The following is a 16,385-nucleotide window of genomic DNA, read 5'->3' on the forward strand; positions in this document are numbered from 1 at the left end:
AGTTACTAGAGGCTAGGAAGGGGAGGAGAGAGGGGAATAGGGAACAGTTGGTTAACAGATACAAAATTACAGCTAGAAAGGGAAAATAAGTTCTGAGGCCTACAGTAGTGCTAGGCATCTATTAATCAATAGTAATGTATTGTAAGTGTTCAAATGGCTAGAAGAGAGGAACTCAAATGCTCTCATTGCAAAGGAATGATAAATTTTTGTGATGATGCATATGCTAATTACCCTGATTTGATCATCACACATTATATACATGTATTCAAAGATACTCCGTACAATTAATACATGTGAATTTAAAAACTAATTAATTAAAGAAAAGAGAGGGTAAAAGGAAAAAAAAAAAAAAGGCTTTCTGCTCCACTAGACTGCAACAACCTTAAGAATAGGAACTGAGAATTAGTCATCTTTGTAATCCCAGGGTTGGGTTACCAGTGAATATTTAATACATGGTGTTGAATAATTGTGAATGCATAGATCCCCAACATCTAGGAATGTTTTAATAAATAGGTTCATTTGCAACATACTTTTTGCAAGGTTTGAATGAAAATGTTGGCTCTGAAAGGGGACTATAAACATTGTGGGCCTTTGTATTTACCTGGTTCATTTAGTTGTTTGGGTTTTTTTATTTGTTTGTTTTCTTTTGTTTGCAAGGATAGTAGGGAGATGAGCCTCAATCTGACATATCTGAATACTATTGATGAGGAACTAGAGAAGTATGGATCACTGAGGTCCACCTGGGATTCTTTCCGAAGGGAAATCCACTTGCGGATGTCCCTGCATTTAGCACAGGTTAAACTTTACTTATCGCTCAACTTATTTTTATTTTTGTGGACTGTGGATGGGAAGATAGAATCATGGACCGTTTATAGGAATCCTAGGAGACATAGGAATAAATCAAAACTTGCTAAATTGAAAATTCTAAGACTTTCTACATTCATTAGTGTACTGCAGATCATGACTAGGGTCAGCCAAACTGGCAGTGTCTCTCTGCCTTCATCCTCCTGGGACTCTCCTCGTGGCCTGAGGACCAGAAGCCACTCTTTGCCCTGTTCCTCACCATGTACATTGTCACCATGGTGGGGAACTTGCTCATCATCCTTGCCATCCACTCTGACACTCAAATCCAAACACCTGTGCATTTTGTCCTCAGCACCTTCTCTCTCATTGATGTCTGCTATTCACATACCATCATTCCCAAGGCACTGGCGAACTTTCGGTCAAGGCAGAAGTCCATCTCCTACGCTGAGTGTCTGACTCAGATGCATTTTTCCTTGGCTTTGCCAACATAGAGAGTTACCTCCTGGCAGCCATGGTCATTGACTGCTTTGTGGCCCTCTGTGACCCCTTCCACTACGTCATCACCACAAGTCCCCACTGCTGTGCCCCACTACTGACTTTCTTCTGCACCATCTCCCATCTCCATTCTCTCTTACTAGCTCTTCTCATAAATCATATCCTCTTTTGTAACTCCAGTGTTATCCACCGGTTTCTCTGTGACATCAACCCTCTGATGAAATTGTCCTGCTCCTCCACATTTGTCAATGAAATTGTGATAATGACAGAAGGATCTGTTGTTTTGGTGACCCCTTTCTAGGCATCACTTTCTCCTATACAAATTCTCATCAAGATTCTCAAGATCCCCTCAGCTGCTGGGAAATGCAAAGCCTTCTCCACCTGTGGTTCCCACCTTACCATAGTGACCGTCTTTAATGAAGTATTATTTATGTTTATGTCTGACCCCTGTCCAGCTACACTATCAAGGACAAAGTGACAACAGTCATTTACACATTTTTATCCTTCATTCTAAACCCTTTTATCTACAGCCTGAGGAAGATGATGGACAAGAGGAAGTTCTAGGTATGTCCATGGACATGCCCAAGAATAACTCCTTTTCTGTGGGAACTGGTTTCTGCTGATTCCTGGTGTATATAACAAGCAACTGAAGGTTAGCATGTCTAATCCTGGTTCTTCATACGAAGTGGTATAGATGACAAGACTAGAGCGTTGTGCCCAGTCTTATATGTTTGGGCTCACCAATTAAGGAACCCCTTATCAAGGTCCCCTGATTAGCCCAAGGTCTTTCTATGCATCCATATGACTCCCTGCCCATTCTCTTTTCCCATTCAGTCCTTCCAAAAACAGCTGAAAACTAATATTGTGTGTTAATTTTTCTTGACCAAATTTCTCCTTGTTTGATATTTTGAACCCCAAGCATCCTTACATATTTCAAGAAGTAGTTGCAATTAGTTACTCAGTTTGCAGCAGTGCTGACATCTTTGCAATTACTTAAGGTGGTAGTGGGTGTGTTCATGCATAGGTGGTGTGTGCAGGTGCACACACGTGTTATTCTCTTCCCCTTAAGATTAGTACCTCCTCAGCAGCAGGGACAGTTTCTTGTCCATCAGGCAGAGAATAGATGATGTCTCCTCTTTTATAGGAAAGCACAGTGTCCTGGGTCCTGAATGCAGTATGTCATCAATTGTTGACACTCATTAGCTAGTTGATTTAGCCACTCAGGTCCAACACTCTGGGCAATCAGTCATAGGCAATGGAACTTCTGTGTCTCTTCTCTGGGTTCTTCCCTTTGTGCCTCCAGGAGCTCTTGGTCCATCACTCTTCCTGAGCCTTTTTAGTGTCATTCACCCTAGAAGTATCTATATTTCCAATATCATTATCTGCTTGTTTTCCAGGGAGAGATTATTCTTCTGTCATGAGGTTTATTCCAAGTAGCTTTTAGAGACAGAGCTAGACCCAATATGTGTAGTACTTGGGAAATAATTCCTGGAAGTATAAGGAAATAACTCAAAAGTTGAGTTGTTGAAAAGCGAGGTCCACCACCACTAGAGAAGGGTATTATAAAGACAGTTTGTACATCAGGCAGCAATTGAACTAGGTACTACCTAAGATCATTTTCAATTCAGAAAAAATTGTTAAATAATAAAGAGATTCATATTCCTTATTTTCAGAACTGACAACAGTAATATTTTCTAACAAGATATATGTCAAAGCAAGACAGACTAGAAAATATACCAGATTTAGACTTTTTATTTTATAATTTTATTGAGCCATAGAGCTTTTCCACTGTGAATAAATGTTCACAGCCTAGGAAGATACTGATCTTGTGGCAAGAGGTGAAAACTCAGGAATGTGGTACAAAATTTGTTGTTATAAGTGAACATCTAAAAGCAGAAAGGTTAAACATCACTGTTTGGTAGGAACATGTTCTTTCTATTCTCGATCTTTTCTTCCATGTGAAGAGAGTTTAGTTAATGCAATACGCTTCTTCTTTTTTTTTTTTTTACCCAATTCAAGTTCCTACTCCAGAGGAGAATGAGTGCCTTAATGGACTCATAAATTTGGGAAGCATATATTTGGCCTGTGTCAAAGCAAAAATCGCACCAAAGTTAAACAGGCAAGAAAAACTTTATTCAGGGCTATTGCAATAGGAAGACAGGCCAAAATTCAGTCTAAACTCAACTCCACTAAAACAAAGGGCAGGAGAGTTTTTGAGCACTGGGATGAGCTAGTGGAAAAGTACTGGAGGATGTTAGGGGGAGGTCACAGGCCGCCTGTGTTTGCTAATTGGCTTTATCCAAGAATAAACTTCTCAGGTTTTTATGACAGGAAGTAATTTTGTAACTGGGAGCAAAGCACCTGTGGAAGTTGGGCTCCTACCTTCCCACAGAGACTAGGAGATAAGGGTGTTTTCTCCCTTGGTGATTACATTTCAAAGGGATGGCTGCCAGGTCTTTGAGAAAAACATTTCTAAGTTTTAAAACCAGCAAGAGGCTTTTTTTAAAAGTTCACATCTCAAGGGGGCAAAGAAAGAATTCATAATAACAAGTTTTCTAAACTAAATGCTCTAAGAAAAGGGAGGTCTGGGACCTCCAGTCAGGAAGAAACCTGTTTAAAGTTTAGCCAAGCTGAGGAAATTGTTAAGCCTATCTTGGTCACCTTCTTGGCTCAGTCCTCACCTACAGAAATCAGGAAATCTACTCTGCTTCTCTAGGCCTGTGGGTGAGACAACCTCATTTTAGCCCTTTTTGACTTTCGCTTGAAGCTGCATCCTCCAGTGTCACCTCTATCAGTAACAAAGGAGACCTCCATCTACCATCCCTTTGTCCTACTTCTTATGTCTCCTCGAAGACCCCAACAATCTTAACTGACCCCTACTAGTTACAGAGAGATTCTCACAAACCACTCCTAAGGAGAGAAGCTACTTTCCCAAACCTGTCTCAAGGAGGCTTTCCAAAGCCCACCGACAAAGGCTGCAAACTTTCCAGCCTGTGTATTAGAATCCTATTTCAATTCTAGAATATATATTTTGGTATGAGGCTTTGATAATTTGTTAAATTTCTGCCCATGTGCTCAGATATGTTTTTAAAATTCTAACAATTATATTAGAAATTTTATTTTTACTTTATTAAAATTTTAATTTTTTTAAAATACTAAATTTACTTGGATTTTAAACATTAAATTTCAAATTAATTTAAATTTATTTTAAGTTTTCAAGATGGCGGCGGCTGCGGCGGCTGGCGCGGAGTAGCTGAGGTGGAAAAGGTGGCCACTGGGCCTCAGGCAGCCGGGAAACTTGTGGACCTTTCTCTGGCCATCTCTTAAGGGAGGACTGCTGCTGCTGGCCGGTCGTGGGGGCTCAACGCCACTTTGCCCCCGGCAGGAGAGGCTGCCTCATTTACAGGCAACAGCTTTGAAGTGTGGAGCAGGAAAAGAACTGATTCTTAGCTGCAAAAGTGAGTCTTGAAACAGGGAACACGGCGCCAGGGCTGCTGTGGATGCAGCCAGGATCCCGGAGGCTGGGGCCGCACTGAAGGCGGCCAGCTGCCCTATCCAGGATTCGAGGTTTCAGGCCGGCATTAAAGAAGACTCCTGGGAGCGCCCGAGCGGCGCCGCGACTGAACAGCCCCAGGCGGCAGCGCCGAGAACACGGAAGGCAACAAACCAGAGACAGAGCGAGCGCCCGACCTGGCACAGCACTGTGAGTGATCCCTGGCACAGCTCTGTTCGGGGGGTGGATGCCCACGCGGCTCCCCGCCTGCACCACCAGGCCACTCATTGCCCCGGTGCTGCCTCCATTTTCCCAGGTGCGGGCAGCTCCGCCCTGCTCGGCCATCACTGAGCCCATTTGCTTGGCCTGGCGCGGGGCTTTCCGGACCCTGCGGGCCGACCTCCTCTCCCACTCCCTCCACGGTTCTCTGGCAGGGCTGGGGGTGTGGGGCGTCCCGACCAGTTTTGGGAGTGCTAGGAAGTACGGGCGGGCCGACTGTCACTCCACCACACCCTGGACTCCGGCCCCGGTAAACTTCCTGTTACTGGGAGGCAGATACCATCTCTGCGACCACCAGTTTGGAAAAAAGCCTAACGAATTTCTGGTTGGGAATAGTGTGGTTGGAGAGTTCCCAGGTCTGCTTGAACCTGCCAGAGAGCAGGCTGCAGGCGGGCACTAGACTCGGTTTATACCGGGGGGATACAAAGGTGAACAAGACCCGAGAAAGATCTACACAGTGCTACAAAGGCACCCAGAGAGACTGGTCGTCTGTGCCTAGCAGAAACCTGGTAGACTTCCTGGGCGAGGCGGTGCTGAGCAGGGTCTTGAAGGCCCAGCTGATAGACGAGGGGTGCAGAAGACACGCCCCAACCCAGCACAGTGTGCACAGAGGGGGGAGACGTGCGGCCAGGGAGGCGGAGACTCGACAGAAACCACACACCCGGTGGGGTCGCCACTGCACGATCTAACAGCCTGGGCCAGAGCACACTGAACGGGGAGAAGTCCTGTACAGAAAGTGAAAGCTCAACAGAGATCACACACCCTGTGGTACGTGATCCACCAGCCCAGCAGAGTACAAGCTGACCAGAAAGGTGGATCCCCGGAGAAGCCCAAGACCCGAGGCAACCACACACACAAGACACTAGAGGCCAACTGAGCAGTCACGGCGGGAGCCATACCAAATTGGCAACCACAGCAACATCCTAGTTAGTCATTAGTCTTAAACCGGTGGACTGTGAAACCCCCTGCCACAATGAATAAACACCAAAAAAAAAGACACCAGAAATACAAAAAATCAAGAAAGTACACCACCAAAAGTTAATAAATCTCATACTCTAGATCCTATAGAACAAGAAGCCCTTGAAATAACTGATAAGGAATTTCGAGTGATAATTCTAAGGAAACTGAATGAGATACAAGAAAACTCAGCTAGACATCATGATGAAATGAGGAAAAGTATACAGGATCTGAAAGAGGAAATATACAAGGAAATCAATGTCCTGAAAAAAAATGTAGCAGAACTTGCTGAACTGAAGAAGTTATTCAGCGAAATAAAAAACACAACGGAGAGTTTAACCAGCAGGCTTGTCGAAGTTGAAGAGAGAACCTCTGAACTTGAAGATGGGCTGTTTGAAATAACACAAGCAGACAAAAAGAAAGAAAAAAGAATCAAGGACATGGAAGAAAATCTGAGAGAGATATCAGACAACCTCAAGCGCTCGAATATCCGAGTCATGGGTATTCCAGAAGGGGAGGAAAATGGAGATTCCATTGAAAACATATTCAACAAAATAGTGGCAGAAAACTTCCCAGGTATAGGAAAAATCACAGATCTTCAGATCCAGGAAGCTCAACGATCTCCAAACGTATTCAACCCAAAAAGGCCTTCTCCAAGACATGTCATAGTCAAATTGGCAAAACTCAGAGACAAAGAGAGAATCTTAAAAGCTGCAAGAGAGAAGCGTCAAATCACCTATAAGGGAGCCCCAATCAGGTTAACATCAGACTTTTCATCACAAACCCTAAAAGCTAGAAAGGAATGGGATGATATATTCAAAATACTAAAAGACAAAGATTGCCAGCCAAGAATACTCTACCCTGCAAGGCTATCCTTCCGAAATGAGGGGCAAATAGTATATTTCTCAGACAAACAAAAACTGCGGGAGTTCACTACCACAAGACCACCCTTACAAGAAATCCTCAAGGGAGTACTGGGTTTGGTTCCTGAAAAATAACTACCACTGCCATAAAAACCTAAGAAAAATCTAAACCCGAAAGTACAATAAAAATGGCATTCATGAAGAGAAAACAAGCTAACAAAAACACTATCTACAACCTAAGGAACCAACAAACAAAGAAACCAAACAGTAAATCAGAAAGCAAGGAACAAAAGACACCTAAGACAACCAAACAACCAATAAAATGCCAGGAATAAATCAACACCTTTCAATAACAACTCTTAATGTTAAAGGCTTAAATTCCCCAATTAAAAGACACAGACTGGCTGACTGGATCAAAAAGCAGGACCCAACTATATGCTGCCTACAAGAGACCCACCTCACCCATAAAGATTCACACAGACTAAGAGTGAAAGGATGGAAAAAGATTTACCATGCAAACAGAAAAGAAAAACGAGCTGGAGTGGCTATTCTTATATCTGACAAAATAGACTTTAAACTAAAAACCATAAAAAGAGACAATGAGGGACACTACTTAATGATAAAAGGACTGATCCATCAAGAAGACATAACAATCATAAATATGTACGCACCCAATGTTGGAGCAGCCAGATTTATAAAACAAACTCTATTAGACCTAAAGAAGGAAATAGACACTAATACCATAATAGCAGGGGACCTGAACACTCCACTGTCAATATTAGACAGATCATCTAGGCAAAGAATCAGTAGAGAAACACAAGATCTAAACAAGACTCTAGACCAATTGGAATTGGCAGATATCTACAGAACATTCCACCCAACAACCTCAGAATATTCATTCTTCTCATCAGCACATGGATCATTCTCCAGGATAGATCACATATTAGGTCACAAATCAAGTCTCAATAAATTCAAAAAAATTGGAATTATCCCATGTATCTTCTCAGACCACAATGGATTAAAACTAGAAATTAATAACAAACAAAACTCTGGAAACTATACAAACACATGGAAATTAAACAGCATTCTACTTAATGACATATGGGTCCAAGAAGAAATCAAGCAGGAAATCAAAAAGTTTATTGAAACTAATGAAAACAATGATACATCATACCAAAACCTGTGGGATACTGCAAAAGCAGTATTGAGGGGAAAATTTATTGCATTAAATGCTCACTTCAGAAGAATGGAAAGATGGCAAGTGAACAACCTAACACTTCACCTTAAAGAACTAGAAAAACAAGAACAATCCAATCCTAAAGTTAGCAGACGGAAAGAAATCATTAAGATCAGAGCAGAACTGAATGAAATTGAAAACCAAAAAACAATTCAAAAGATCAACGAATCAAAAAGTTGGTTTTTTGAAAAGATAAATAAAATTGACAAACCATTAGCATGGCTAACAAAAAAAAGAAGAGAGAAGACTCAAATAACAAAAATTAGAAATGAAAAAGGCGATATTACAACTGATTCATCTGAAATACAAGGAATCATTCGAGACTACTATAAACAACTATACGCCAACAAATTTGAAAATCTGGAGGAAATGGACAAATTTCTGGACACACACAAGCTCCCAAAACTGAACCGTGAAGACGTAGAAAATTTGAACAGACCAATAACAATAAAGGAGATTGAAGCTGTTATCAGAAGGCTCCCAACAAAGAAAAGCCCAGGACCAGATGGATTCACAGCAGAATTTTACCAAACATTCAAAGAGGAATTGACACCGATTCTTTACAAACTATTCCAAAAGATTGAAACGGACGCAAATCTCCCAAACTCATTCTATGAAGCAAACATCATCCTGATACCAAAACCAGGTAAAGATATAACCAAAAAAGAAAACTACAGGCCGATATCCTTGATGAATATAGATGCAAAAATCCTCACTAAAATACTAGCAAACAGAATACAGCAACACATACGAAAAATTATTCATCACGATCAAGTGGGATTCATCCCAGGGATGCAAGGTTGGTTCAACATACGCAAATCAATAAATGTGATACACCATATTAATAAAGTCAAACACAAGGACCATATGATCATCTCTATAGATGCTGAAAAAGCATTTGATAAAGTTCAGCACTCATTCATGACAAAGACCCTCTATAAGTTAGGTATAGAGGGAAAGTATCTCAACATAATTAAAGCCATATATGCCAAACCCACTGCCAATATCATCCTGAATGGGGAAAAGCTGAAAGCTTTTCCTTTAAGAACAGGCACTAGACAAGGATGCCCACTCTCACCACTCCTATTCAACATAGTGTTGGAAGTACTAGCCAGAGCAATCAGAGAAGAGAAGGAAATAAAGGGCATCCAGATTGGAAAAGATGAAGTCAAACTGTCCCTGTTTGCAGATGACATGATCCTATATATCGAACAGCCTAAAACCTCTACAAAAAAACTGTTGGAATTGATAAATGATTTCAGCACAGTAGCAGGATACAAAATCAACACACAAAAATCAGTAGCATTTCTTTTCTCCAATAGTGAACATGCAGAAGGAGAAATCAAGAAAGCCTGCCCATTTACAATAGCCACCAAAAAAATAAAATACTTAGGAATTGAGTTAACCAAGGAGGTGAAAAATCTCTATAACGAGAACTACAAACCACTGCTGAGAGAAATTAGAGAGGATACAAGAAGATGGAAAGATATTCCATGCTCTTGGATTGGAAGAATCAACATAGTGAAAATGTCCATACTACCCAAAGTGATATACAAATTCAATGCAATCCCCATCAAAATTCCAAAGACATTTTTCTCAGAAATGGAAAAAACTATTCAGACATTTATATGGAACAATAAAAGACCACGAATAGCCAAAGCAATGCTGAGCAAAAAAAATAAAGCTGGAGGCATAACACTACCTGACTTTAAGCTATACTACAAAGCTATAATAACCAAAACAGTATGGTACTGGCATAAAAACAGACACACTGACCAATGGAATAGAATAGAGAATCCAGAAATCAACCCTCACACTTACTGTCATCTGATCTTTGACAAAGGCACCAAGCCTATTCACTGGGGAAGGGACTGCCTCTTCAGCAAGTGGTGCTGGGATAACTGGATATCGTTATGCAGGAGAATGAAACTAGATCCATACCTCTCACCATATACTAAAATCAACTCAAAATGGATTAAGGATTTAAATATACACCCTGAGACAATAAAACTTCTTAAAGAAAACATAGGGGAAACACTTCAGGAAATAGGACTGGGCACAGACTTCATGAATACGACACCAAAAGCACGGGCAACCAAAGGAAAAATAAACAAATGGGATTATATCAAACTAAAAAGCTTCTGCACAGCAAAAGAAACAATTAAAAGAGTTAAAAGACAACCAACAGAGTGGGAGAAAATATATGCAAAATATACATCTGACAAAGGATTAATATCCAGAATATATAAGGAACTCAAACAACTTTACAAGAAGAAAACAAGCAACCCAATTAAAAAATGGGCAAAAGAGCTAAGTAGGCATTTCTCTAAGGAAGAAATCCAAATGGCCAACAGACATATGAAAAAATGCTCAACATCACTCAGCATCCGGGAAATGCAAATCAAAACCACATTGAGATACCATCTAACCCCAGTTAGGATGGCTAAAATCCAAAAGACTATGAACGATAAATGCTGGCGAGGCTGCGGAGAAAAAGGAACTCTCATACATTGTTGGTGGGACTGCAAAATGGTGCAGCCTCTATGGAAAATGGTATGGAGGTTCCTTAAACAATTGCAAATAGATCTACCATACGACCCAGCCATCCCACTGTTGGGAGTATACCCAGAGGAATGGAAATCATCAAGTCGAAGGTATACCTGTTCCCCAATGTTCATCGCAGCACTCTTTACAATAGCCAAGAGTTGGAACCAGCCCAAATGCCCATCATCAGATGAGTGGATACGGAAAATGTGGTACATCTACACAATGGAATACTACTCAGCCATAAAAACGAATGAAATACTGCCATTTGCAACAACATGGATGGACCTCGAGAGAATTATATTAAGTGAAACAAGTCAGGCACAGAAAGAGAAATACCACATGTTCTCACTTATCGGTGGGAGCTAAAAATTAATATATAAATTCACACACACACATACACACATACACACACAAACCGGGGGGGGGGGAAGAAGATATAACAACCACAATTATTTGAAGTTGATACAACAAACAAACAGAAGGGACATGGTTGGGGGGGAGGGGGGGAGGGAGAAGGGAGGGAGGTTTTGGTGATGGGGAGCATTAATCAGCTACAATGTATATCGACAAAATAAAATTTAAAAAAAATAAATAAATAAATAAATAAATAAATAAATAAATAAATAAAATAAAAAAAAATAAATTTATTTTAAATATCAGTTTTATTTAAATATTTAAATGTTTATTCAAATTTTATTTAAATATTTGAATATTATTTAGATTTTATTGCGGAACTTACCATTGTGTGTTCACCCATACATAAAGCTATGCCAGGGCTGGCTGGTTAGCTCAGTTGGCTAGAGTGCAGCCTCGTAACACCAAGGTCAAGGGTTCAGATCCCCCTACCAGTCAGCTGCCAAAAGAAAAAAATAAAGATCTATAAAGCTAAGCCTTACAGACTCCCTTCAGACACTTCCCTATACTTAGTCACTAATCTTTCCCACAGAACTATATTTTTAAAAAAAGATTATAAATGGCTGAGCACAATGGGGATGTGGGATGTGGAGACAAGTAAGGGGAAAACCTCCTTCTAGGGGTCTTGGGAGCCTGTTTGACTCAGACCCTGAGGCATGGAAAGACCTCTGATTCAAGGTGGGGATGAGGAATCTGTCCACATGGAGGCAGGCTAGCAGCTGGCCTGATAAGCGTTCCTAGGGAAAGTTTAGGTCTGTGCTGTACTTGTAGGTTATTTTCTGTGTGTAATTCCCTTTCAGCATTCCTGAACCTTCAATACCCATGTTATTAACAAGTATAGTCTTTTCTTCTGTACTCTGGTTACCTGGGAGAGGTTCTGTGCCACATGTGAGATGAAACGGAGCAGAACGCAGCTTCTGGCCAGACTAGGAGGTACCAGCCAACGCCTCTGGCCAGGTCAGATGTGTGAGATCAGCAAGCCCACAAGGGGATTTTGTTTCAAGAAATAGTTCTGGGTCTATTCACTATCCACATAGAAAAAATAAACCATGAATCTGCCTTGCACCATTCAGGGAAAAAAAAATTCCAGGTGATTGTACATCTAAATGCAAGAGAGAAAACAATAAGGCTTCCAGAGACAAAATCGGTGGCTATCTTCATGACCTGGAGGTAAGCAAAGGTTTCTTAATTGGTACATAAACACACTAATCATAAAACAAAAGGCTAATAAATTTGACTGCATTAATAAAGACTGGAATTCAAAGTACTCATTGTATAAAGAGTGAGAAGGCAAACCGCAGAGGGAGAGGAGATATTTCCAACACGTGTAACTCACAGGAGGCTCATCTTCAGAATATATAAGAAGCTCCTTCAAAACAGGAAAACAGGAGACTTGGACAAGGACTTCATTTTCAAAAAAATATCCAAATGACCGATAAATACAAAAAGGAGTTCAAGATATCACTAAACACCCACCCGAATTGCTAAAAGGAAAGAAAAAAATTTTTAAAGTCTAGGCAGGATTAAGGAGCAATCAAAACTCTTCTTTACTTTTAGCAGGAGTATAAATTGTATCACTTTGGAAAACTGGCATTATCTACTCGTGTGAACATGTGTATACTTTATGATCTAACAATTCCACTCCTAGCAATACACCCAACAGGCCTGCACACATACATTCACTAGGGGACAAATATCAGAATACCCGTGATTGGGGCAGCATTATTGATTACACCCAAAGTTGTAAATTACTCAAGTGCCCATTCAAAGTAGAATGGAAAAATAAATCGTGGTAAATTCACAGACTTAAATACAGTCAGACGTTGCTTAATAGCAGAAATATGTTCTGAGAAAAGCATCATTAGGTGATTTCGTGGTTGAGCGAATGTTCTAGAGTGTACACAAACCTAGACAGTGTAGACTACTCCACACCTAGGCCATGCGGTGTGTAGCCTAGTGCTCCCAACACCATCACATGTGCACCCCATTGTTGACCAAAACATTGTTATGTGGCACGTGACCATACTGTACAACCATGAGAATGACCAAACTATGACTACACCCAAATATACAGGTACATTTTACAAACATCATGTTGGGCAAAAACACATGTATATCCAGACACAAAAGAGTAGTCTAACTTCCTTCATTCAATGTTCAAAACAGACTATACTAATGCACGGTGTTAGAAGTGAGGAGAGTGATTGCGTTTGGGACAGACAGTGCCTGAAAGGGGCTTCACAGGATTCCTGGGTGCTGGTAATGTTCTATTGTTTAATGTGAGTGCTGGTTACATGGTGTATTCATTGTCCTGTGAAAATTCATCAAAGATCTATAGTAATAATTTGGCCACTTTTCTCTATGAATGTTTGATTTTTACAGAATTTAAAACACACACAATAAAACGCCACTGCACACCTACCTGAATGGTTTAATTTTAAAGCACTGACACTGCCAAGTATTGGTGAAAATGTAGAACAGTGAAAACTCTTACATAGTACCAGAAGGAGTATCCACCAGTTTGGGGGACCTAATACCCTCTGACCCAGCAAATTCACTCTTAGGTAAACAGCCAACAAAAATGTGTACATGTTTTCACCAAGAGATAGGTCCAAGAATGTTCATTATCAGCATTATTCATAATAGCCAAAAAATTGGAAACAACCCAAATGTTCAACAGGAAACTAGAAAATAGATAACAAAAGGAAAATAGATAAATAATTTGTGATGTGGATACAATTCTGTATACTCTACAGCAACATGAACAATTCTGTGTACTCTACAGGAACATAAACAAATTACAGCTATTTGTACCAACATAAATGAGTCTCATAAAAACAATGTTGAGGCGGGATGGGCCGAGCCGAGGTGGAGGAGGTGGCAGCGCAACGACTGCCCCCAAGCCTAACTGCCATGAGTACCAAGCAGGTCACTTGCAGGTATTTTATGCATGGCGTGTGTCGGGAAGGAAGCCAGTGCCTCTTCTCACATTACATGGCAAACAGCAAGGCATCCACCATCTGCAAATACTATCAGAAAGGATACTGCCCCTAAGGAGCTCTGCAGATACGATCACACCAGGCCCTCTGCTGCAGCTGGTGGTGCTGTGGGCACCATGCTCCACAGTGTGCCCTCCCCGGGGTTCCACAGTCCTCACCCTCCTTCGAAACTTACTGCATCTATTGTGAAAACGAACTCACACAAACCTGAGAAGGGTGAAAAGAGAACATTGGTACTTAGAGACCAAAATCTGTCTGGCATGGCTGAAGAGAAGACTCACCTGAGCGTGGTGAACCGTCCAGTCGGCTGCAGCAACGCCCAGCCCAGCCTGGAGATGAAGCCACATTCCTATCTGGATGCCATCAGGAGTGGCCTCGATGACCTGGAGGCCAGCAGCTCCTGCAGCAGCGAGCAGCAGCTGTGCCCCTCCCTACGCAGCTGCCAGGGGAGTGCTGGTTTGGGGATGGCTGTGTCTGCCTGCATGGGGAAGTGTGTGAAATCTGTCGGCTACGGGTCCTGCACCCCTTTGACCCAGAGCAAAGGAAAGCTCATGAAAAGATCTGCATGTCGACATTTGAACAGGAGATGGGAAAGGCCTTTGCCTTCCAGGCAAATCAAGACAAAGTGTGCAGTATCTGCATGGAAGTGATCCTGGAGAAGTCATCTGCTTCTAAGAGGAGATTTGGGATTCTCTCCAACTGTAACCACACATACTGCTTGTCCTGCCTCTGGCAGTGGAGGTGTGCCAACCAGTTTGAAAACCCAATCATTGTCTTGTCCAGAATGCTGTGTGATATCAGAATTTGTGATTCCAAGTGTGTATTGGGTAGAAGATCAGAATAAAAAGAATGAGTTGATTGAAGCTTTCATACAGGGGATAGGAAAATAAGCTTGTAAGTACTTTGAACAGGGCAAGGGGACCTGCACATTTGGAGGAAAATGCCTTTACCGCCATGCCTACCCTTGTGGGTGGCTCGCAGAACCTGAGAAGCCTCAGAAACAGCTCCGTTCTGAAGGCACCATGAGGTTCTTCAATTCAGTGTGGCTCTGGGATTTCATTGAGAACCAAGAAAACCAGCATGTCCCCAACACTGAAGATGTCAACATGACAGAGCTTGGGGACCTCTTCATGCACCTTTCTGGAGTGAAGTCATCAGAACCCTAAAGAGTAGATGGTCCTCCTACATCTTGTTCTGCACCGGCTGAAATGTTCCCAAGCCAGGGTGTGCAGAGCTTCCCGGTGCTGCAGCCCAAGGTACAGTATGAGGCTTGGATTTGAGTGGGTTGTACTTACCCTTGGTCTCGCCTACTCTTCATTATTACAGCCATGGGAAGAGTGAAGGATATAAAATAACCTAATAAGTATATGGAATTGCTCTCTTTGTAATTGACATCGTAGTTGCACTAGACAAGTCAGCTAGCCACTCAGACTGTGTTGATTCATTGCTTTTAAAACAAACCTGGCTCCTGTCCTTCTTGACCTTTTTCTCTCCAGAAACAGTAAACCTGCAGCTGCCCCTAAAGCAGCAGATTCATTTTTCTTACTGAAGCTTTCTTCCCTATAAAAGGATTCCTCTATAGCAAAAAACAAAAACAAAAACAATGTTGAGTGAAAGAAGTCAGACACAAAAGAAGCACACTGTGCTTTTTATGTATATAAGGTTTTTTAAACAGAGAAAACTAAACTACAGTATTAGAAAGATGTCAGTCACTTTTGAGGAGGGGAAAGGGGTGTGGTGGGGAGGGAGCATTAGTGTCACTCATGAATGGGAGGGCACAAGTTTGCAGGGAAAAGAGGGTGGGTAAGACAAAGTGGAGAATTCTGGCCATTTTTTTCATGATCTATTAATTTCATCTGCTTTCCAAGAGGGGGAAAAAAAAAAAAACTCAGAAAAGTAATGCTCAGTTTTCCTGCCATGTCTTCAACTTTCATCAGGCCACCATGCTTCAGGGGACTCTCAGATCCCATGCTCTGCCCCAACCTTTCTCATGAGACCTTCGTGAAGCCATATTGGAAAGAGTAGGTTGGTTGGTGTAGACCGTCTTGGCTGAAGTTCCAGTTGTGAACCATCAGGCCAGCCCACATGTAGCCTTCAGATATTTGTTGAAACTTTAACTGTTCCTTCTTACTCTCACCTTTGAAAGCTTTCTCCTTCTGCTGCTGTTCCACCGAGAATGAATGCATTTTCTGTATTTTAGTTTTTTACATAGTTTTGCACTTAAAAAATACATTAAAAATAAAAAGACTTGGTTCTCATTGTGAAGGTGGGAGCAATATTCTGTAATGACTTTCGAC

General features: G+C 41.5%; 2 pseudogenes; both read left to right on the forward strand.

Moving 5' to 3' along the window:
• The first annotated feature begins 669 nt into the window (after nucleotides 1–669).
• On the forward strand, nucleotides 670–6,501 carry LOC134365548 (olfactory receptor 1L3-like; annotated as a pseudogene).
• Nucleotides 6,502–14,002: 7,501 nt separating this feature from the next.
• On the forward strand, nucleotides 14,003–15,254 carry LOC134365416 (E3 ubiquitin-protein ligase makorin-2-like; annotated as a pseudogene).
• Nucleotides 15,255–16,385: the final 1,131 nt, after the last annotated feature.

The sequence above is a fragment of the Cynocephalus volans genome, chromosome 17 (assembly GCF_027409185.1).
Source record: "Cynocephalus volans isolate mCynVol1 chromosome 17, mCynVol1.pri, whole genome shotgun sequence".
Taxonomy (NCBI): domain Eukaryota; kingdom Metazoa; phylum Chordata; class Mammalia; order Dermoptera; family Cynocephalidae; genus Cynocephalus; species Cynocephalus volans.